Source organism: Symphodus melops, assembly GCF_947650265.1.
Source record: "Symphodus melops genome assembly, chromosome: 1".
Lineage (NCBI taxonomy): Eukaryota > Metazoa > Chordata > Actinopteri > Labriformes > Labridae > Symphodus > Symphodus melops.
Genome location: NC_136691.1, coordinates 22935539 through 22958111, shown reverse-complemented (window position 1 = coordinate 22958111; position 22573 = coordinate 22935539). Strand labels below are relative to the sequence as shown.

The following is a 22573-nucleotide window of genomic DNA, read 5'->3' as shown; positions in this document are numbered from 1 at the left end:
GTGGGGATTGATAGTAAATACAACTGACAGGGACTAACAATTTCACTCCGACAACAGCAGTTTCTCAGGGTTGTTTTTTTTTTTGCTGACTACATATGAATCTCTTCTCCTTGGTCCATTTCCTTTGTTTTTTCTCTCATGAGTTAGGGAGAGTTAACCTTTCCTCACCTCACCACATCTGGAGAGTTGGGCCAGCTTGAAGCCCCTTTCTTAGGTGGCAAACATTGGGCTGCCGGTAGGAAGCATAACACTCCCCGTCGGGGAATCGAACCCCGGTCTTCCGCGTGACAGGCGGAGATACTGTCCACTATACTAACGAGGACTTGGGCTTGTCTCCTTTTGGCTTGTGATCGGTCAGATGGCAGTGATCTGGCATTTACCAGCCGGTCCAGTAGGCAGAGTTGTGCTGACAGTGTTAAGTGGTTAAGGTCCCACAAATGTTGGGCTAAGTCCTCCCGCTGCTGCATCAGCTGTCGACAGTGATTGAGTACATGTGAGGAATCACATGGCTCACGCACCAAGCAGTTTCCGTAGTGTAGTGGTTATCACGTTCGCCTCACACGCGAAAGGTCCCCGGTCCGAAACCGGGCGGAAACAATGTGGTGCATTTCGTTCCCCCCTGAGGATCTATGGCTAACTCAACTTTGTCCAAACGTCAAATGCTGAGTTGACCTTAAACACAGTGAACACATTGGACTGGAATTGCTTGGAAGTCTTGTTTTTCTTGGTGAATAACCATCAGTGGGTAGAAAAGTCAACTCTGAAAAACCAGTTGTCCAGCATTGAAAGCGTTGGAGTTCAGAAAGCAGGTCAACTACATGGGAAAATGACCACAAGAAGGCTTTTGTCAGTTTCCGTAGTGTAGTGGTTATCACGTTCGCCTAACACGCGAAAGGTCCCCGGCTCGAAACCGGGCGGAAACATGTTAGTGATGTCTTTGCGCTGTGGATCATTGTCTTTGGCGGACATGTCCGCCTGATTGCTGAATCCTCATGCAGGGACAGCATCTCTCTTTCCAGGGGCATTCTGGCCACCTGTTGTAGCCCAATAGCAATTACCCATGGCATTTTCGGGAACGAGGTTTCTAATTATGCAAGAAGTCCATCTAGTTGAGAGCAAAAAAGTTGCTGGGCATGGGTCAAGAGGCAAACTTGGAACCTATCTGCTCTCATCTGATGACTACACAGCCTTGTGTTAATCTCTCAGAACATATCTGGACCGCAGGGAGCAATCAGGTGGAAAATGTCGTCTCGCCACCCCAACTCCATGCTGGTGTGGGGAGTAGCTGGTCGCATCGTTATATATGACCAACACACCCAATGGGAAGTCATGGCCAGGATGTCCTTCAAAGCTTGTGTCGAGGTCCAGAAATATTGTCTGTCGCTCTAAGATTGCTAGGAGTGTAACAATCAGACAATGCCCAGTCCAACGCTCAGGCCACCTCACAACGTTAGGCGCACTGCGTAAAGCGTTGTGTGGGGATTGATAGTAAATACAACTGACAGGGACTAACAATTTCACTCCGACAACAGCAGTTTCTCAGGGTTGTTTTTTTTTTCTGCTGACTACATATGAATCTCTTCTCCTTGGTCCATTTCCTTTGTTTTTTCTCTCATGAGTTAGGGAGAGTTAACCTTTCCTCACCTCACCACATCTGGAGAGTTGGGCCAGCTTGAAGCCCCTTTCTTAGGTGGCAAACATTGGGCTGCCGGTAGGAAGCATAACACTCCCCGTCGGGGAATCGAACCCCGGTCTTCCGCATGACAGGCGGAGATAGTGTCCACTATACTAACGAGGACTTGGGCTTGTCTCCTTTTGGCTTGTGATCGGTCAGATGGCAGTGATCTGGCATTTACCAGCCGGTCCAGTAGGCAGAGTTGTGCAGACAGTGTTAAGTGGTTAAGGTCCCACAAATGTTGGGCTAAGTCCTCCCGCTGCTGCATCAGCTGTCGACAGTGATTGAGTACATGTGAGGAATCACATGGCTCACGCACCAAGCAGTTTCCGTAGTGTAGTGGTTATCACGTTCGCCTCACACGCGAAAGGTCTCCGGTCCGAAACCGGGCGGAAACAATGTGGTGCATTTTGGTCCCCCCTGAGGATCTATGGCTAACTCAACTTTGTCCAAACGTCAAATGCTGAGTTGACCTTAAACACAGTGAACACATTGGACTGGAATTGCTTGGAAGTCTTGTTTTTCTTGGTGAATAACTATCAGTGGGTAGAAAAGTCAACTCTGAAAAACCAGTTGTCCAGCATTGAAAGCGTTGGAGTTCAGAAAGCAGGTCAACTACATGGGAAAATGACCACAAGAAGGCTTTTGTCAGTTTCCGTAGTGTAGTGGTTATCACGTTCGCCTAACACGCGAAAGGTCCCCGGCTCGAAACGGGGCGGAAACATGTTAGTGATGTCTTTGCGCTGTGGATCATTGTCTTTGGCGGACATGTCCGCCTGATTGCTGAATCCTCATGCAGGGACAGCATCTCTCTTTTCAGGGGCATTCTGGCCACCTGTTGTAGCCCAATAGCAATTACCCATGGCATTTTCGGGAACGAGGTTTCAAATTATGCAAGAAGTCCATCTAGTTGAGAGCAAAAAAGTTGCTGGGCATGGGTCAAGAGGCAAACTTGGAACCTATCTGCTCTCATCTGATGACTACACAGCCTTGTGTTAATCTCTCAGAACATATCTGGACCGCAGGGAGCAATCAGGTGGAAAATGTCGTCTCGCCACCCCAACTCCATGCTGGTGTGGGGAGTAGCTGGTCGCATCGTTATATATGACCAACACACCCAATGGGAAGTCATGGCCAGGATGTCCTTCAAAGCTTGTGTCGAGGTCCAGAAATATTGTCTGTCGCTCTAAGATTGCTAGGAGTGTAACAATCAGACAATGCCCAGTCCAACGCTCAGGCAACCTCACAACGTTAGGCGCACTGCGTAAAGCGTTGTGTGGGGATTGATAGTAAATACAACTGACAGGGACTAACAATTTCACTCCGACAACAGCAGTTTTTCAGGGTTGTTTTTTTTTTTGCTGACTACATATGAATCTCTTCTCCTTGGTCCATTTCCTTTGTTTTTTCTCTCATGAGTTAGGGAGAGTTAACCTTTCCTCACCTCACCACATCTGGAGAGTTGGGCCAGCTTGAAGCCCCTTTCTTAGGTGGCAAACATTGGGCTGCCGGTAGGAAGCATAACACTCCCCGTCGGGGAATCGAACCCCGGTCTTCCGCGTGACAGGCGGAGATACTGTCCACTATACTAACGAGGACTTGGGCTTGTCTCCTTTTGGCTTGTGATCGGTCAGATGGCAGTGATCTGGCATTTACCAGCCGGTCCAGTAGGCAGAGTTGTGCAGACAGTGTTAAGTGGTTAAGGTCCCACAAATGTTGGGCTAAGTCCTCCCGCTGCTGCATCAGCTGTCGACAGTGATTGAGTACATGTGAGGAATCACATGGCTCACGCACCAAGCAGTTTCCGTAGTGTAGTGGTTATCACGTTCGCCTCACACGCGAAAGGTCCCCGGTCCGAAACCGGGCGGAAACAATGTGGTGCATTTTGTTCCCCCCTGAGGATCTATGGCTAACTCAACTTTGTCCAAACGTCAAATGCTGAGTTGACCTTAAACACAGTGAACACATTGGACTGGAATTGCTTGGAAGTCTTGTTTTTCTTGGTGAATAACCATCAGTGGGTAGAAAAGTCAACTCTGAAAAACCAGTTGTCCAGCATTGAAAGCGTTGGAGTTCAGAAAGCAGGTCAACTACATGGGAAAATGACCACAAGAAGGCTTTTGTCAGTTTCCGTAGTGTAGTGGTTATCACGTTCGCCTAACACGCGAAAGGTCCCCGGCTCGAAACGGGGCGGAAACATGTTAGTGATGTCTTTGCGCTGTGGATCATTGTCTTTGGCGGACATGTCCGCCTGATTGCTGAATCCTCATGCAGGGACAGCATCTCTCTTTTCAGGGGCATTCTGGCCACCTGTTGTAGCCCAATAGCAATTACCCATGGCATTTTCGGGAACGAGGTTTCTAATTATGCAAGAAGTCCATCTAGTTGAGAGCAAAAAAGTTGCTGGGCATGGGTCAAGAGGCAAACTTGGAACCTATCTGCTCTCATCTGATGACTACACAGCCTTGTGTTAATCTCTCAGAACATATCTGGACCGCAGGGAGCAATCAGGTGGAAAATGTCGTCTCGCCACCCCAACTCCATGCTGGTGTGGGGAGTAGCTGGTCGCATCGTTATATATGACCAACACACCCAATGGGAAGTCATGGCCAGGATGTCCTTCAAAGCTTGTGTCGAGGTCCAGAAATATTGTCTGTCGCTCTAAGATTGCTAGGAGTGTAACAATCAGACAATGCCCAGTCCAACGCTCAGGCAACCTCACAACGTTAGGCGCACTGCGTAAAGCGTTGTGTGGGGATTGATAGTAAATACAACTGACAGGGACTAACAATTTCACTCTGACAACAGCAGTTTCTCAGGGTTGTTTTTTTTTTCTGCTGACTACATATGAATCTCTTCTCCTTGGTCCATTTCCTTTGTTTTTTCTCTCATGAGTTAGGGAGAGTTAACCTTTCCTCACCTCACCACATCTGGAGAGTTGGGCCAGCTTGAAGCCCCTTTCTTAGGTGGCAAACATTGGGCTGCCGGTAGGAAGCATAACACTCCCCGTCGGGGAATCGAACCCCGGTCTTCCGCGTGACAGGCGGAGATACTGTCCACTATACTAACGAGGACTTGGGCTTGTCTCCTTTTGGCTTGTGATCTGTCAGATGGCAGTGATCTGGCATTTACCAGCCGGTCCAGTAGGCAGAGTTGTGCAGACAGTGTTAAGTGGTTAAGGTCCCACAAATGTTGGGCTAAGTCCTCCCGCTGCTGCATCAGCTGTCGACAGTGATTGAGTACATGTGAGGAATCACATGGCTCGCGCACCAAGCAGTTTCCGTAGTGTAGTGGTTATCACGTTCGCCTCACACGCGAAGGCCGGCCGCAGATAGCCGTAGAAGAGAAATCAGACTTCCAGGAGGCGCTCGGGACGGTGCAGGATCGAATCCGACTCTGCCCAAACAAAATGGCCAATATTCATACCAGAATATTTCTCTATATTGTACACATCTCTTTCATAAATAGCTGTTTCCCTCTAAATGATTGTAAGAAACATCCTCAAATACTGCTGCAGTGTTATTTACTAAATTACAATATCCAATTATCCAAACAAAGCCCAATTCTAATCAAATACTGTACATTGTTTTTGACAATATCCTGTCCTGTAAATAACAATGACCTGACATGTACAAGAACAGTCCCTAAGAAAATTTAGTGAATTTCTTTTCAGTTCCAGTATGAAGAAAATACAGTAAAGCAGAAATGCCTTGACAATATTTTATTATACACACAAGATATATTATAAAAACCTTTCTGAATTCTAAATCACACAAAATGATATGAACAATAAATGAACACAAAGAGAAATACACAGTAGTATACACATAGTTTGTAGCTATAAACATATTTACAATAGTGGGGCAAAAAGCAGTCACTTTTTCTTTTCTGCAGCCCATCTGTCCCTTTCAGTGTCGTGAAAGCCAGACTGCTGAAACTCTGCCCAGGTCATTTCTTTAACCATGCCCTGTGCCCTGTACATGGAGAGCACTCTGGAGGGGCAGTAAATGTACTTTCCTGGCACCCCCGGGAAGGATGCATGTATATGAGGGCTGCTCAGAACCTGCAGAGATGACCAGTCGGCAGCTGCAACGACGACTTCCTCTTTGCCCTCTCCTCTGCCACCTTTCTCCATTCTGCCCCCCTCTGTTTGGCAGCATCCAGCTCCCGCTCAAAAAACGGAGACGCAGCAAAGTCCTCAAAGGACATCCTGGGGTTTTTAAGGCCTTCGTGTTCATAGGTCTTAAAAACCTTTGTTGAACAGTAAAAGTACTTTACAACTGGGCACTGATAAAAGAAATGAACTGAAGAGCCATCCCCAAGATATCTGGACTTCGGCTGACCACAAGCAGAACAGTTCCTGGTCATCTTTTTCTGATGCTGTTGTTGATGTTGCTGCTGTTTTTCCAGGATCTCTGTCACAATGTTCTCTACGGTCGTACGGCTCAGTGTCTCCTCCTGGGGAGGGGTCACAGGTGGAGGGTTGACAGCAGCTGGAGGAAGGATTGTGACAGGAACGCTGACTGTCTAGCTGCTTGTGGTCAAACTCTGCCATAGCTGCTGAGTTTCCAAAACTTTCTCTGGGCTGGTGTTGAGGGAGGAGCTGGTGTTTTTTAATTTTGCCAGATGTTTTACGTATCTTGAGATATGCTGGCATGTGGTAGGATGGAGAAGGCTGTTTGGATCAGTGCATGCCCTGTGCACCATGGCAGCATAGTCTCTGTCAACCTGCTTTAACAGGTCCTTAGCTCCATGGTGCTTCATGAGGAGTCCATCGATGGCAGCTCTCATGGGCTCTGTCCATCGGCTGTGGTCCAGGACCAGAACCCGACCTCCTGAGAGGAGGATACAGGAAGCAGAGCAGGCAAGTCTGAAAATAACAATGCACAAGAATGTTAAACAAGTTGACCATTAGGACTTAAACATGTGAAAATGTGATATTTCGACTTTCGGTTCAAAATCATAGTTTGGTAAAGAGTTACTTTTTCAAAACAAATTAACAGTTCAATGTGTTGCATTTTTATATCTTCCTATAGCTTTTATATTAAAATACAGAGTGTAGCTTGACTGACCTGTGTCCATCGAAGCCACTGTTTCTGCTTTGACTGTGGCAGATGTGGTTGAAGAAAAGGGCCTGGACTGGGACAGGATCGGCACAGATCCCACTGGATCCTCCGGGGCGGTTCTACATGTTTCCTGAATAGAGGCATTAAATAAAGAGATGAGTAAAGCTGTCTCTCTGTGAATCAGTAATTAGCAGTTTGATATTAATGAAGATCACCTGAGAGTCTGTGCCCGCTTCAGCAGTAGAACAAGGATGCACTGGCAAAAGGAGCTGTACAGAGGATGGTGCTCAGAGACACACTCTCTGGTGAAACGTCGCATGCAGTGAAACAAGTCCAACTTGATGGCGATGTCTTTGTTAAACTTGCTCCTTGATGCGCAGGTGTTCATCAGGTTTCCTGAGGTTGCCTCTTTCACCACAGCCTCTGTTGTCCTCCAGCTGTCCCACAAGAGGTGCTCCTGAGCCTGAGGTCCAGGACCTTAAAGGCTGCACAGCAGTCCCTAAAACATTGAAAAGAAACTTAAATTAAAGTCTTCTTTATTGTGACACCTTAAATAAAACTTGAATAAAAGTCAAATACATTTGTGATGGAAAATGTGTTCTCTATACCTGTCCACCCACTGGAAGTTGGCCTTCTCCACTCCAGCTTCAGCGTAGCGGTGAGACAGACCCTCATACATGGGATGAAGGGACCGATCACACTCCGACTGCAGCATCACCCAGCTCAGGATCATCCAGTTCTCATTCATGATGGCGTAGGAAGACATTGTGCCAGATGAAAGCACCACCTTCCTCGCCACTTTACGGGTGTGATCTGACCTGAGTGCCTGTCCAAAAGTCCCCTGTAACACCAGAGTGAGGAGCTGCTCCTGCCGCTCATATTCACTGACCACGCAGTCGACTAGGTAGTGAGAGGACACAGACACTCCACACCAGCCATTAGGATCCGAGTATCCACCGAAGGGAGCAGGAGTGTCTGTCTGTCTGAGAAGCCCAGTGATGGTCCTCTGGCCGTAGACTCCTGCTTCTGCATCCCTGATGTTCTGGACACTTTGCAGGTAGGCCAAGTGAGCTCTCTCATATTTTAAATGGAGCGCCTCTGCCAGCTGTTTGGACATGTCCTCTGCTGACCTGCCGCTGCGCCTCAGCTCATCCATCACCGATCTACAGATGGCTTTTTTAAAAGTCAGGAAAGCTGGCACTATGACGCTGATGCGCTTCGGTAGCTTCTCCAGCCATTGTGGTTTGTCAGCATGCCAGAACTTCTTACAGGCCTTGCAGGTGAGTCGCGAGGCGAGGATGTAGTACTGACCGGTCGTGCCAATGATGACTCTTGGACGGCCAACACCAGAAGAAGCTACCAGGGGGTTGGAACAACCATAGAGACATGGCAACACATAGTTGTTTCTCACTCTCTCCATGATTTGGTGCTCCGGCTTCCAGATGAAAAACGGATGAAGCTGAAAGTACTTAGGCGAAGGCAGATCATAGACTGGGTCTATGAGCTCAGGCTGAGGTGGATGGCGCCACAGGGACAGCATGTTCATTGGATGACGAACTGGACGCGACCCTGGCCACAACCCCAGTGTTTCCAGCTCATTTTTCATCCAGATTTTCTGCTGTTGGGAGCAGTTCCACGTTGCAACATCCTGATCATAGGCAGGTACAGTGATCTTAGGCTGCGGGACAGGAGGCTCTCCCTGTGCTTCCACAGGAGCAAAACTCTCTGATGATGGCTCTAAAATGGTAAGAAACAAAGTAGTAAGACAGGTGATTTATAAACATTAAAATGGACATGTGATAACGAGTTTCCTTTTTCAAAGCATACAACCCATTTAAAGCATTTACCCTCAGAAAGCGATGAAACAGTCACTCCAGACTCAGAAGGAGAGGGGTGTGGGACTGGCTCTCTGTGTGCTTCGGAAAAAAGATATATATTTACCTTTCACAGAGGAAACAAGGTCGCCGACCGGAGCAGATCTGGAAGCAGTCACTGATGGCTTACTCCTGGGAGCTGTAAAAACAATACTGTAAGCTTCACAAGTTCATTGTGTTTATGCCTCTAAGTCTGTCTTTGCCTGTTTTCTCTGTTGCTTCTTGTCATTGTAAGCAGGTGACGGACGAGAGTGACGGCCTGTTACAAGGTTGTCTCTGCACTTTCCCATATTCTGTTCTGTTTAGTCAGATCTCCAGTCCTTTTTATTTGTTAGTTTCCATTCACATTACATTCTTAAATGTTGATTATTTACTTAGCGGGAGGTTGAGATACTCGAATAAAGCTCAAGGTTTAAACTTTTCATATTGTGTGCCGTCTCTCCTTTTTGTTCTGGTCTCCTCTGTTACAATTTATCTTTGGTTAAATTGAAAGTACGTTAAGGAGGCCGTAACAGTCACGACCAACTGAAAATACTCTGTTTGGTTAAACTGTGAATCACTATTTATGGAAAATGCTTTAAATTGTTAAAGGTGAAAACAAGTCAAGAACACAAACACTATTTAAACATAACACCTGCCTATCAAGGATTTGGCATGATAACATATCTATTTTTGATCCAAAATGATATTTCACATGCCAGATCCTTGAATGGTAGTCTAAAAATGCATGCAAACACAGAAAAAAACACTTACCGTCACTGATGACAAGTTAACTCCTTAGGTTAGTGGGAGAACAAAAGAACACACATCAGCAAAGGCCAGAACACGGCCAAAAAAACAAACTAGTTGAAAGAACACAGTAATGGAGGTTGAATCCTGTTAAAAACCAGAATCCTTCCTCCACACTGATTAAGAAAAACCTGTTGCTGATGCTGCATCCAGGGCTCTGGAGACTGCCGCTGGTGCCCCTGAAAGCAAATGTGGCATTAGACTTTTATCTTATGTATAGTAAAGTTCAGAAAATTCTTAAAAAAAACAGCTCCACCTACGTAGCTCAGGATTCACTTTACAAGGGGACAGGTTTAACATTTGGCTCTCCAGGTCCTGGTCCTCCTCCATTTCTAGAAGTTTATATGACATTAATTGTGTGTTAGAAACATTAAATGTTCAAATAAAATCAGTATTATCATATTTGTGTGAACTGACCAAGAGTGCTGGATGCTGGTGTGGAGACAGCTGATGTGATGGAGACTTCTGGAGGTGCTCGGGAAGACTCGGCTTGCTGCTGCTTCAGGAGGTACTGCTGGAGGTTGTACATCTTGCTGTTTTTTATGCAGTTCACTCCCAAGATGAAGGTAGCATAACCATCACTCCTTGTCTCCCAGATCTTCCTCCAGGTGTCCTTGGACCTGGTTCCAAAGCCAACAGTGTTGTCACCCTCTGATGTAACAGGTGGAACTTGCTTCCTGGAGAGGAGGTACCTCCTGAGGTCCTCAATTTCCTTGAAGAACTTAATATATTCAAGGAATGACAACAAGCTGTCTTTGCTGTGCCCCTGAGGGTTAAAACTGCCTCCTTGCTCTTCTTCATCTACCTTGTTAATAAGGTAGATGGTGTAGCCAACGTCATTTTCCAGGAGCCATTTAAAAGATTTTCCCTTGTACTTGCCGAATTGCAGCAAGTACTCGCCCATTACCTCCTGGCGGTCTGACACATCGCCTCCACGTTGAAAAACCAGAGTGAGAGCATTGGTTCTCACCTGGTCCTGTTTTTGAGGAGGGGACTTGTCCTGAAGGGAGGGATTTTTTTTTATCCTCATGGCCTCGTCAGAGGGGTCCTGGCGAAGATGGCCTGACGGACCCTTCCTGAAGGACACTGTTGCCCTTCCTGGAAAGAAGTCAACTGTCTTCTTCATTATCTCCTGTGCACAGCAGAACACAATGTATATTTGTTATATTAATCAAAGTGTAATCAAGCTGTTATATCAACAGTGTTACTGATGTATATAAAATAACCTGCATTTTTAATGACGAGGTAATAACACTTACACACCAGATAGAGTAATTATTTGATGTGATACCTTATAATAAGGGTTTTTTTTCACTTCAATTCAATTGAATCTTTCATGTAAGCTATGGTGTGTGTGTGTGTGTGTGTGTGTGTGTGTGTGTGTGTGTGTGTGTGTGTGTGTGTGTGTGAGAGAGAGAAAGAGAGAGAGAGAGAGAGAGAGAGAGAGAGAGAGAGAGAGTGAGTCAGTGAGTCAGTAAGTGAGTGAGTGAGTGGGGGATGGGTGCTATTGTTTTTTGTTGATTTTCTCTCTATTTAAACCCTTTGAGTTATATTATTGTTGTATAAAAACAAAATATTAACCTGACACAATGATTATATGAATAAAAAAAAAACGGGATTTTTTTTGTCACTATCAGCAGGAGTGAAATTGTTTTATTACAGTCATCAATAATCAATAAAATAACATTAATATTACAGTTAACAAGCTATTTTCATCACTGTAAAACAACATGAACGTTACTGATGTTGTACCACCTTGCTACCTTAGCAAAAAGAATTCATAGTTCGTATTTTGTCAACACAACGAAACTACCATTAAACAGGTTTTAAGATATAAATGAGGATTGTTAATAAAGTCTATGAAAAAACAAGCCAGACTTACGTTTGAGTAGTTGGATATATGTTATTAAAGTTGTGAAAAAGGTGACGATAAACTGTTGATACGGAGTTCTCTTCACTTTGTGATGAAGATCCTGCACTGACTGTCGGACTGTCACTCAAACCTGAAGAAACGGGGTCTCCTTACCTTGACCAAACGGGGGAAACAGCGCCCCCCAAATCTCCATAGTGGCCAAAAGTATATTACATCCGTAGTGATAAGAACTACCATAGAGAATGAATGGTAAAAGTTAAGGAAATTAAAGACTACTATTCCCGGCCCTGGCGCGGCGGCCGGCCGCAGATAGCCGTAGAAGAGAAATCAGTGTTCCAGGAGGCGCTCGGGACGGTGCAGGATCGAATCCGACTCTGCCCAAACAAAATGGCCAATATTCATACCAGAATATTTCTCTATATTGTACACATCTCTTTCATAAATAGCTGTTTCCCTCTAAATGATGGTAAGAAACATCCTCAAATACTGCTGCAGTGTTATTTACTAAATTACAATATCAAGTTCAATTTTAATCAAATACTGTACATCTCAGTTTGACAATATCCTGTCCTGTAAATAACAATGACCTGAAATGTACAAGAAACAAGTAAATTTAGTGAGTTTCTTTTCAGTTCCAATATGAAGAAAATACAGTAAAGTAGAAATGCCTTCACAATATTTTATTATACACACAAGATCTATTATAAAAACCTTTCTGAATTCTAAATCACACAAAATGATATGAACAATAAATGAACACAAAGAGAAATACACAGTAGTATATACAAGGTTTGTAGCTATAAACATATTTACAATAGTGGGGCAAAAAGCAGTAACTTTTTCTTTTCTGCAGCCCATCTGTCCCTTTCAGTGTTGTGAAAGCCAGACTGATGAAACTCTGCCCAGGTCATTTCTTTAACCATGCCCTCTGCCCTGTACATGGAGGACACTCTGGAGGGGCAGTAAATGGACTTTCCTGGCACCCCCGGGAAGGATGCATGTATATGAGGACCCTGTTTTAGTGGCTGGTGACAGAACCTGCACAGACGACCTGTCGGCAGCTGCAATGACGACTTCCTCTTTGCCCTCTGCTCTGCCACCTTTCTCCATTCTGCCCCCCTCTGTTTGGCAGCATCCAACACAACTAAACTACTATTAAACAGGTTTTAAGATATAAATGAGGATTGTTAATAAAGTCTATGAAAAAACAAGCCAGACTTACGTTTGAGTAGTTGGATATATGTTATTAAAGTTGTGAAAAAGGTGACGATAAACTGTTGATACGGAGTTCTCTTCACTTTGTGATGAAGATCCTGCACTGACTGTCGGACTGTCACTCAAACCTGAAGAAACGGGGTCTCCTTACCTTTACCAAACGGGGGAAACAGCGCCCCCCAAATCTCCATAGTGGCCAAAAGTATATTACATCCGTAGTGATAAGAACTACCATAGAGAATGAATGGTAAAAGTTAAGGAAATTAAAGACTACTATTCCCGGCCCTGGCGCGGAAGACCGGGGTTCGATTCCCCGACGGGGAGTGTTATGCTTCCTACCGGCAGCCCAATGTTTGCCACCTAAGAAAGGGGCTTCAAGCTGGCCCAACTCTCCAGATGTGGTGAGGTGAGGAAAGGTTAACTCTCCCTAACTCATGAGAGAAAAAACCAAAGGAAATGGACCAAGGAGAAGAGATTCATATGTAGTCAGCAAAAAAAAAAACAACCCTGAGAAACTGCTGTTGTCGGAGTGAAATTGTTAGTCCCTGTCAGTTGTATTTACTATCAATCCCCACACAACGCTTTACGCAGTGCGCCTAACGTTGTGAGGTTGCCTGAGCGTTGGACTGGGCATTGTCTGATTGTTACACTCCTAGCAATCTTAGAGCGACAGACAATATTTCTGGACCTCGACACAAGCTTTGAAGGACATCCTGGCCATGACTTCCCATTGGGTGTGTTGGTCATATATAACGATGCGACCAGCTACTCCCCACACCAGCATGGAGTTGGGGGTGGCGAGACGACATTTTCCACCTGATTGCTCCCTGCGGTCCAGATATGTTCTGAGAGATTAACACAAGGCTGTGTAGTCATCAGATGAGAGCAGATAGGTTCCAAGTTTGCCTCTTGACCCATGCCCAGCAACTTTTTTGCTCTCAACTAGATGGACTTCTTGCATAATTAGAAACCTCGTTCCCGAAAATGCCATGGGTAATTGCTATTGGGCTACAACAGGTGGCCAGAATGCCCCTGAAAAGAGAGATGCTGTCCCTGCATGAGGATTCAGCAATCAGGCGGACATGTCCGCCAAAGACAATGATCCACAGCGCAAAGACATCACTAACATGTTCCCGCCCGGTTTCGAGCCGGGGACCTTTCGCGCCAGGGCCGGGAATAGTAGTCTTTAATTTCCTTAACTTTTACCATTCATTCTCTATGGTAGTTCTTATCACTACGGATGTAATATACTTTTGGCCACTATGGAGATTTGGGGGGCGCTGTTTCCCCCGTTTGGTAAAGGTAAGGAGACCCCGTTTCTTCAGGTTTGAGTGACAGTCCGACAGTCAGTGCAGGATCTTCATCACAAAGTGAAGAGAACTCCGTATCAACAGTTTATCGTCACCTTTTTCACAACTTTAATAACATATATCCAACTACTCAAACGTAAGTCTGGCTTGTTTTTTCATAGACTTTATTAACAATCCTCATTTATATCTTAAAACCTGTTTAATAGTAGTTTAGTTGTGTTGACAAAATACGAACTATGATTTATTTTTGCTAAAGTAGCAAGGTGGTACAATATCGGTAACGTTAATGTTATTTTTACACTGATGAAAATAACTTGTTAACTGTAATATTAATGTTATTTTATTGATTATTGACGACTGTAATAAAACAATTTCTCTCCTGCTGATAGTGACAAAAAAAATCCTTTTTGTTTGAACCTTTCACGGTTTTTTACTCATATAATCATTGTGTCAGGTTAATAGTTTTTTTGATACAACAATAGCTTACATGAAAGATTCAATTGAATTGCCATGATAAGGTATCACATCAAATAATGACTCTATCTGGTGTGTAAGTGTTATTACCTCGTCATTAAAAATGCAGGTTATTTTATATACATCAGTAACACTGTTGATATAACAGCTTGATTACGCTTTGATTAATATAATAAATATACATTGTGTTCTGCTGTGCACAGGAGATAATGAAGAAGACAGTTGACTTCTTTCCAGGAAGGGCAACAGTGTCCTTCAGGAAGGGTCCGTCAGGCCATGTTCGCCAGGACCCCTCTGACGAGGCCATGAGGATAATAAAAAAAAATCCCTCCCTTCAGGACAAGTCCCCTCCTCAAAAACAGGACCAGGTGAGAACCAATGCTCTCACTCTGGTTTTTCAACGTGGAGGCGATGTGTCAGACCGCCAGGAGGTAATGGGCGAATAAAACTGGAAAAACAGCAGCATCAGAAAAAGATGACCAGGAACTGTTCTGCCTGTGGTCAGCCAAAGTCCAGATATCTTGGGGATGGCTGTTCAGTTCATTTCTTTTATCAGTGCCCAGTTGTAAAGTACTTTTATTGTTCAACGAAGGTTTTTAAGATCTATGAACATGAAGGCCTTAAGAACCCCAGGATGTCCTTTGAGGACTTTGCTGCCTCTCTGTTTTTTGAGCGGGAGCTGGATGCTGCCAAACAGAGGGGGGCAGAATGGAGAAAGGTGGCAGAGCAGAGGGCAAAGAGGAAGTCGTCATTGCAGCTGCCGACAGGTCGTCTGTGCAGGTTCTGTCACCAGCCACTAAAACAGGGTCCTCATATACATGCATCCTTCCCGGGGGTGCCAGGAAAGTCCATTTACTGCCCCTCCAGAGTGTCCTCCATGTACAGGGCAGAGGGCATGGTTAAAGAAATGACCTGGGCAGAGTTTCATCAGTCTGGCTTTCACAACACTGAAAGGGACAGATGGGCTGCAGAAAAGAAAAAGTGACTGCTTTTTGCCCCACTATTGTAAATATGTTTATAGCTACAAACCTTGTATATACTACTGTGTATTTCTCTTTGTGTTCATTTATTGTTCATATCATTTTGTGTGATTTAGAATTCAGAAAGGTTTTTATAATAGATCTTGTGTGTATAATAAAATATTGTGAAGGCATTTCTACTTTACTGTATTTTCTTCATATTGGAACTGAAAAGAAACTCACTAAATTTACTTGTTTCTTGTACATTTCAGGTCATTGTTATTTACAGGACAGGATATTGTCAAACTGAGATGTACAGTATTTGATTAAAATTGAACTTGATATTGTAATTTAGTAAATAACACTGCAGCAGTATTTGAGGATGTTTCTTACCATCATTTAGAGGGAAACAGCTATTTATGAAAGAGATGTGTACAATATAGAGAAATATTCTGGTATGAATATTGGCCATTTTGTTTGGGCAGAGTCGGATTCGATCCTGCACCGTCCCGAGCGCCTCCTGGAACACTGATTTCTCTTCTACGGCTATCTGCGGCCGGCCTCCGCGTGACAGGCGGAGATACTGTCCACTATACTAACGAGGACTTGGGCTTGTCTCCTTTTGGCTTGTGATCTGTCAGATGGCAGTGATCTGGCATTTACCAGCCGGTCCAGTAGGCAGAGTTTGGCAGACAGTGTTAAGTGGTTAAGGTCCCACAAATGTTGGGCTAAGTCCTCCCACTGCTGCATCAGCTGTCGACAGTGATTGAGTACATGTGAGGAATCACATGGCTCGCGCACCAAGCAGTTTCCGTAGTGTAGTGGTTATCACGTTCGCCTCACACGCGAAAGGTCCCCGGTCCGAAACCGGGCGGAAACAATGTGGTGCATTTTGTTGCCCCCTGAGGATCTATGGCTAACTCAACTTTGTCCAAACGTCAAATGCTGAGTTGACCTTAAACACAGTGAACACATTGGACTGGAATTGCTTGGAAGTCTTGTTTTTCTTGGTGAATAACCATCAGTGGGTAGAAAAGTCAACTCTGAAAAACCAGTTGTCCAGCATTGAAAGCGTTGGAGTTCAGAAAGCAGGTCAACTACATGGGAAAATGACCACAAGAAGGCTTTTGTCAGTTTCCGTAGTGTAGTGGTTATCACGTTCGCCTAACACGCGAAAGGTCCCCGGCTCGAAACGGGGCGGAAACATGTTAGTGATGTCTTTGCGCTGTGGATCATTGTCTTTGGCGGACATGTCCGCCTGATTGCTGAATCCTCATGCAGGGACAGCATCTCTCTTTTCAGGGGCATTCTGGCCACCTGTTGTAGCCCAATAGCAATTACCCATGGCATTTTCGGGAACGAGGTTTCTAATTATGCAAGAAGTCCATCTAGTTGAGAGCAAAAAAGTTGCTGGGCATGGGTCAAGAGGCAAACTTGGAACCTATCTGCTCTCATCTGATGACTACACAGCCTTGTGTTAATCTCTCAGAACATATCTGGACCGCAGGGAGCAATCAGGTGGAAAATGTCGTCTCGCCACCCCAACTCCATGCTGGTGTGGGGAGTAGCTGGTCGCATCGTTATATATGACCAACACACCCAATGGGAAGTCATGGCCAGGATGTCCTTCAAAGCTTGTGTCGAGGTCCAGAAATATTGTCTGTCGCTCTAAGATTGCTAGGAGTGTAACAATCAGACAATGCCCAGTCCAACGCTCAGGCAACCTCACAACGTTAGGCGCACTGCGTAAAGCGTTGTGTGGGGATTGATAGTAAATACAACTGACAGGGACTAACAATTTCACTCCGACAACAGCAGTTTCTCAGGGTTGTTTTTTTTTTCTGCTGACTACATATGAATCTCTTCTCCTTGGTCCATTTCCTTTGTTTTTTCTCTCATGAGTTAGGGAGAGTTAACCTTTCCTCACCTCACCACATCTGGAGAGTTGGGCCAGCTTGAAGCCCCTTTCTTAGGTGGCAAACATTGGGCTGCCGGTAGGAAGCATAACACTCCCCGTCGGGGAATCGAACCCCGGTCTTCCGCGTGACAGGCGGAGATACTGTCCACTATACTAACGAGGACTTGGGCTTGTCTCCTTTTGGCTTGTGATCGGTCAGATGGCAGTGATCTGGCATTTACCAGCCGGTCCAGTAGGCAGAGTTGTGCAGACAGTGTTAAGTGGTTAAGGTCCCACAAATGTTGGGCTAAGTCCTCCCGCTGCTGCATCAGCTGTCGACAGTGATTGAGTACATGTGAGGAATCACATGGCTCGCGCACCAAGCAGTTTCCGTAGTGTAGTGGTTATCACCTTCGCCTCACACGCGAAAGGTCCCCGGTCCGAAACCGGGCGGAAACAATGTGGTGCATTTTGTTCCCCCCTGAGGATCTATGGCTAACTCAACTTTGTCCAAACGTCAAATGCTGAGTTGACCTTAAACACAGTGAACACATTGGACTGGAATTGCTTGGAAGTCTTTTGTTTTTCTTGGTGAATAACCATCAGTGGGTAGAAAAGTCAACTCTGAAAAACCAGTTGTCCAGCATTGAAAGCGTTGGAGTTCAGAAAGCAGGTCAACTACATGGGAAAATGACCACAAGAAGGCTTTTGTCAGTTTCCGTAGTGTAGTGGTTATCACGTTCGCCTAACACGCGAAAGGTCCCCGGCTCGAAACTGGGCGGAAACATGTTAGTGATGTCTTTGCGCTGTGGATCATTGTCTTTGGCGGACATGTCCGCCTGATTGCTGAATCCTCATGCAGGGACAGCATCTCTCTTTTCAGGGGCATTCTGGCCACCTGTTGTAGCCCAATAGCAATTACCCATGGCATTTTCGGGAACGAGGTTTCTAATTATGCAAGAAGTCCATCTAGTTGAGAGCAAAAAAGTTGCTGGGCATGGGTCAAGAGGCAAACTTGGAACCTATCTGCTCTCATCTGATGACTACACAGCCTTGTGTTAATCTCTCAGAACATATCTGGACCGCAGGGAGCAATCAGGTGGAAAATGTCGTCTCGCCACCCCAACTCCATGCTGGTGTGGGGAGTAGCTGGTCGCATCGTTATATATGACCAACACACCCAATGGGAAGTCATGGCCAGGATGTCCTTCAAAGCTTGTGTCGAGGTCCAGAAATATTGTCTGTCGCTCTAAGATTGCTAGGAGTGTAACAATCAGACAATGCCCAGTCCAACGCTCAGGCAACCTCACAACGTTAGGCGCACTGCGTAAAGCGTTGTGTGGGGATTGATAGTAAATACAACTGACAGGGACTAACAATTTCACTCCGACAACAGCAGTTTCTCAGGGTTGTTTTTTTTTTTGCTGACTACATATGAATCTCTTCTCCTTGGTCCATTTCCTTTGTTTTTTCTCTCATGAGTTAGGGAGAGTTAACCTTTCCTCACCTCACCACATCTGGAGAGTTGGGCCAGCTTGAAGCCCCTTTCTTAGGTGGCAAACATTGGGCTGCCGGTAGGTAGCATAACACTCCCCGTCGGGGAATCGAACCCCGGTCTTCCGCGTGACAGGCGGAGATACTGTCCACTATACTAACGAGGACTTGGGCTTGTCTCCTTTTGGCTTGTGATCGGTCAGATGGCAGTGATCTGGCATTTACCAGCCGGTCCAGTAGGCAGAGTTGTGCAGACAGTGTTAAGTGGTTAAGGTCCCACAAATGTTGGGCTAAGTCCTCCCGCTGCTGCATCAGCTGTCGACAGTGATTGAGTACATGTGAGGAATCACATGGCTCACGCACCAAGCAGTTTCCGTAGTGTAGTGGTTATCACTTTCGCCTCACACGCGAAAGGTCCCCGGTCCGAAACCGGGCGGAAACAATGTGGTGCATTTTGTTCCCCCCTGAGGATCTATGGCTAACTCAACTTTGTCCAAACGTCAAATGCTGAGTTGACCTTAAATACAGTGAACACATTGGACTGGAATTGCTTGGAAGTCTTGTTTTTCTTGGTGAATAACCATCAGTGGGTAGAAAAGTCAACTCTGAAAAACCAGTTGTCCAGCATTGAAAGCGTTGGAGTTCAGAAAGCAGGTCAACTACATGGGAAAATGACCACAAGAAGGCTTTTGTCAGTTTCCGTAGTGTAGTGGTTATCACGTTCGCCTAACACGCGAAAGGTCCCCGGCTCGAAACCGGGCGGAAACATGTTAGTGATGTCTTTGCGCTGTGGATCATTGTCTTTGGCGGACATGTCCGCCTGATTGCTGAATCCTCATGCAGGGACAGCATCTCTCTTTTCAGGGGCATTCTGGCCACCTGTTGTAGCCCAATAGCAATTACCCATGGCATTTTCGGGAACGAGGTTTCTAATTATGCAAGAAGTCCATCTAGTTGAGAGCAAAAAAGTTGCTGGGCATGGGTCAAGAGGCAAACTTGGAACCTATCTGCTCTCATCTGATGACTACACAGCCTTGTGTTAATCTCTCAGAACATATCTGGACCGCAGGGAGCAATCAGGTGGAAAATGTCGTCTCGCCACCCCAACTCCATGCTGGTGTGGGGAGTAGCTGGTCGCATCGTTATATATGACCAACACACCCAATGGGAAGTCATGGCCAGGATGTCCTTCAAAGCTTGTGTCGAGGTCCAGAAATATTGTCTGTCGCTCTAAGATTGCTAGGAGTGTAACAATCAGACAATGCCCAGTCCAACGCTCAGGCAACCTCACAACGTTAGGCGCACTGCGTAAAGCGTTGTGTGGGGATTGATAGTAAATACAACTGACAGGGACTAACAATTTCACTCCGACAACAGCAGTTTCTCAGGGTTGTTTTTTTTTTCTGCTGACTACATATGAATCTCTTCTCCTTGGTCCATTTCCTTTGTTTTTTCTCTCATGAGTTAGGGAGAGTTAACCTTTCCTCACCTCACCACATCTGGAGAGTTGGGCCAGCTTGAAGCCCCTTTCTTAGGTGGCAAACATTGGGCTGCCGGTAGGAAGCATAACACTCCCCGTCGGGGAATCGAACCCCGGTCTTCCGCGTGACAGGCGGAGATACTGTCCACTATACTAACGAGGACTTGGGCTTGTCTCCTTTTGGCTTGTGATCGGTCAGATGGCAGTGATCTGGCATTTACCAGCCGGTCCAGTAGGCAGAGTTGTGCAGACAGTGTTAAGTGGTTAAGGTCCCACAAATGTTGGGCTAAGTCCTCCCGCTGCTGCATCAGCTGTCGACAGTGATTGAGTACATGTGAGGAATCACATGGCTCACGCACCAAGCAGTTTCCGTAGTGTAGTGGTTATCACGTTCGCCTCACATGCGAAAGGTCCCCGGTCCGAAACCGGGCGGAAACAATGTGGTGCATTTTGTTCCCCCCTGAGGATCTATGGCTAACTCAACTTTGTCCAAACGTCAAATGCTGAGTTGACCTTAAACACAGTGAACACATTGGACTGGAATTGCTTGGAAGTCTTGTTTTTCTTGGTGAATAACCATCAGTGGGTAGAAAAGTCAACTCTGAAAAACCAGTTGTCCAGCATTGAAAGCGTTGGAGTTCAGAAAGCAGGTCAACTACATGGGAAAATGACCACAAGAAGGCTTTTGTCAGTTTCCGTAGTGTAGTGGTTATCACGTTCGCCTAACACGCGAAAGGTCCCCGGCTCGAAACGGGGCGGAAACATGTTAGTGATGTCTTTGCGCTGTGGATCATTGTCTTTGGCGGACATGTCCGCCTGATTGCTGAATCCTCATGCAGGGACAGCATCTCTCTTTTCAGGGGCATTCTGGCCACCTGTTGTAGCCCAATAGCAATTACCCATGGCATTTTCGGGAACGAGGTTTCTAATTATGCAAGAAGTCCATCTAGTTGAGAGCAAAAAAGTTGCTGGGCATGGGTCAAGAGGCAAACTTGGAACCTATCTGCTCTCATCTGATGACTACACAGCCTTGTGTTAATCTCTCAGAACATATCTGGACCGCAGGGAGCAATCAGGTGGAAAATGTCGTCTCGCCACCCCAACTCCATGCTGGTGTGGGGAGTAGCTGGTCGCATCGTTATATATGACCAACACACCCAATGGGAAGTCATGGCCAGGATGTCCTTCAAAGCTTGTGTCGAGGTCCAGAAATATTGTCTGTCGCTCTAAGATTGCTAGGAGTGTAACAATCAGACAATGCCCAGTCCAACGCTCAGGCAACCTCACAACGTTAGGCGCACTGCGTAAAGCGTTGTGTGGGGATTGATAGTAAATACAACTGACAGGGACTAACAATTTCACTCCGACAACAGCAGTTTCTCAGGGTTGTTTTTTTTTTCTGCTGACTACATATGAATCTCTTCTCCTTGGTCCATTTCCTTTGTTTTTTCTCTCATGAGTTAGGGAGAGTTAACCTTTCCTCACCTCACCACATCTGGAGAGTTGGGCCAGCTTGAAGCCCCTTTCTTAGGTGGCAAACATTGGGCTGCCGGTAGGAAGCATAACACTCCCCGTCGGGGAATCGAACCCCGGTCTTCCGCGTGACAGGCGGAGATACTGTCCACTATACTAACGAGGACTTGGGCTTGTCTCCTTTTGGCTTGTGATCGGTCAGATGGCAGTGATCTGGCATTTACCAGCCGGTCCAGTAGGCAGAGTTGTGCAGACAGTGTTAAGTGGTTAAGGTCCCACAAATGTTGGGCTAAGTCCTCCCGCTGCTGCATCAGCTGTCGACAGTGATTGAGTACATGTGAGGAATCACATGGCTCACGCACCAAGCAGTTTCCGTAGTGTAGTGGTTATCACGTTCGCCTCACACGCGAAAGGTCCCCGGTCCGAAACCGGGCGGAAACAATGTGGTGCATTTTGTTCCCCCCTGAGGATCTATGGCTAACTCAACTTTGTCCAAACGTCAAATGCTGAGTTGACCTTAAACACAGTGAACACATTGGACTGGAATTGCTTGGAAGTCTTGTTTTTCTTGGTGAATAACCATCAGTGGGTAGAAAAGTCAACTCTGAAAAACCAGTTGTCCAGCATTGAAAGCGTTGGAGTTCAGAAAGCAGGTCAACTACATGGGAAAATGACCACAAGAAGGCTTTTGTCAGTTTCCATAGTGTAGTGGTTATCACGTTCGCCTAACACGCGAAAGGTCCCCGGCTCGAAACCGGGCGGGAACATGTTAGTGATGTCTTTGCGCTGTGGATCATTGTCTTTGGCGGACATGTCCGCCTGATTGCTGAATCCTCATGCAGGGACAGCATCTCTCTTTTCAGGGGCATTCTGGCCACCTGTTGTAGCCCAATAGCAATTACCCATGGCATTTTCGGGAACGAGGTTTCTAATTATGCAAGAAGTCCATCTAGTTGAGAGCAAAAAAGTTGCTGGGCATGGGTCAAGAGGCAAA

At 45.9% G+C, this 22573-nt stretch overlaps 2 long non-coding RNA genes across 2 annotated transcripts in view; one reads left to right on the top strand and one right to left on the bottom strand.

The window, feature by feature from the left end:
• LOC306820745 overlaps positions 1-22573 on the top strand; it is a 355339-nt gene that overhangs the window by 288593 nt on the left and 44173 nt on the right. The gene's annotated exons all lie outside the window — the stretch shown is intronic.
• Positions 8712-10182, bottom strand: LOC306823895. Its single transcript, XR_013779068.1, has 3 exons — positions 9822-10182; positions 9665-9736; positions 8712-9583 (listed from the first exon to the last, which is right to left on the bottom strand). It is a non-coding gene; the product is annotated as an uncharacterized lncRNA (long non-coding RNA).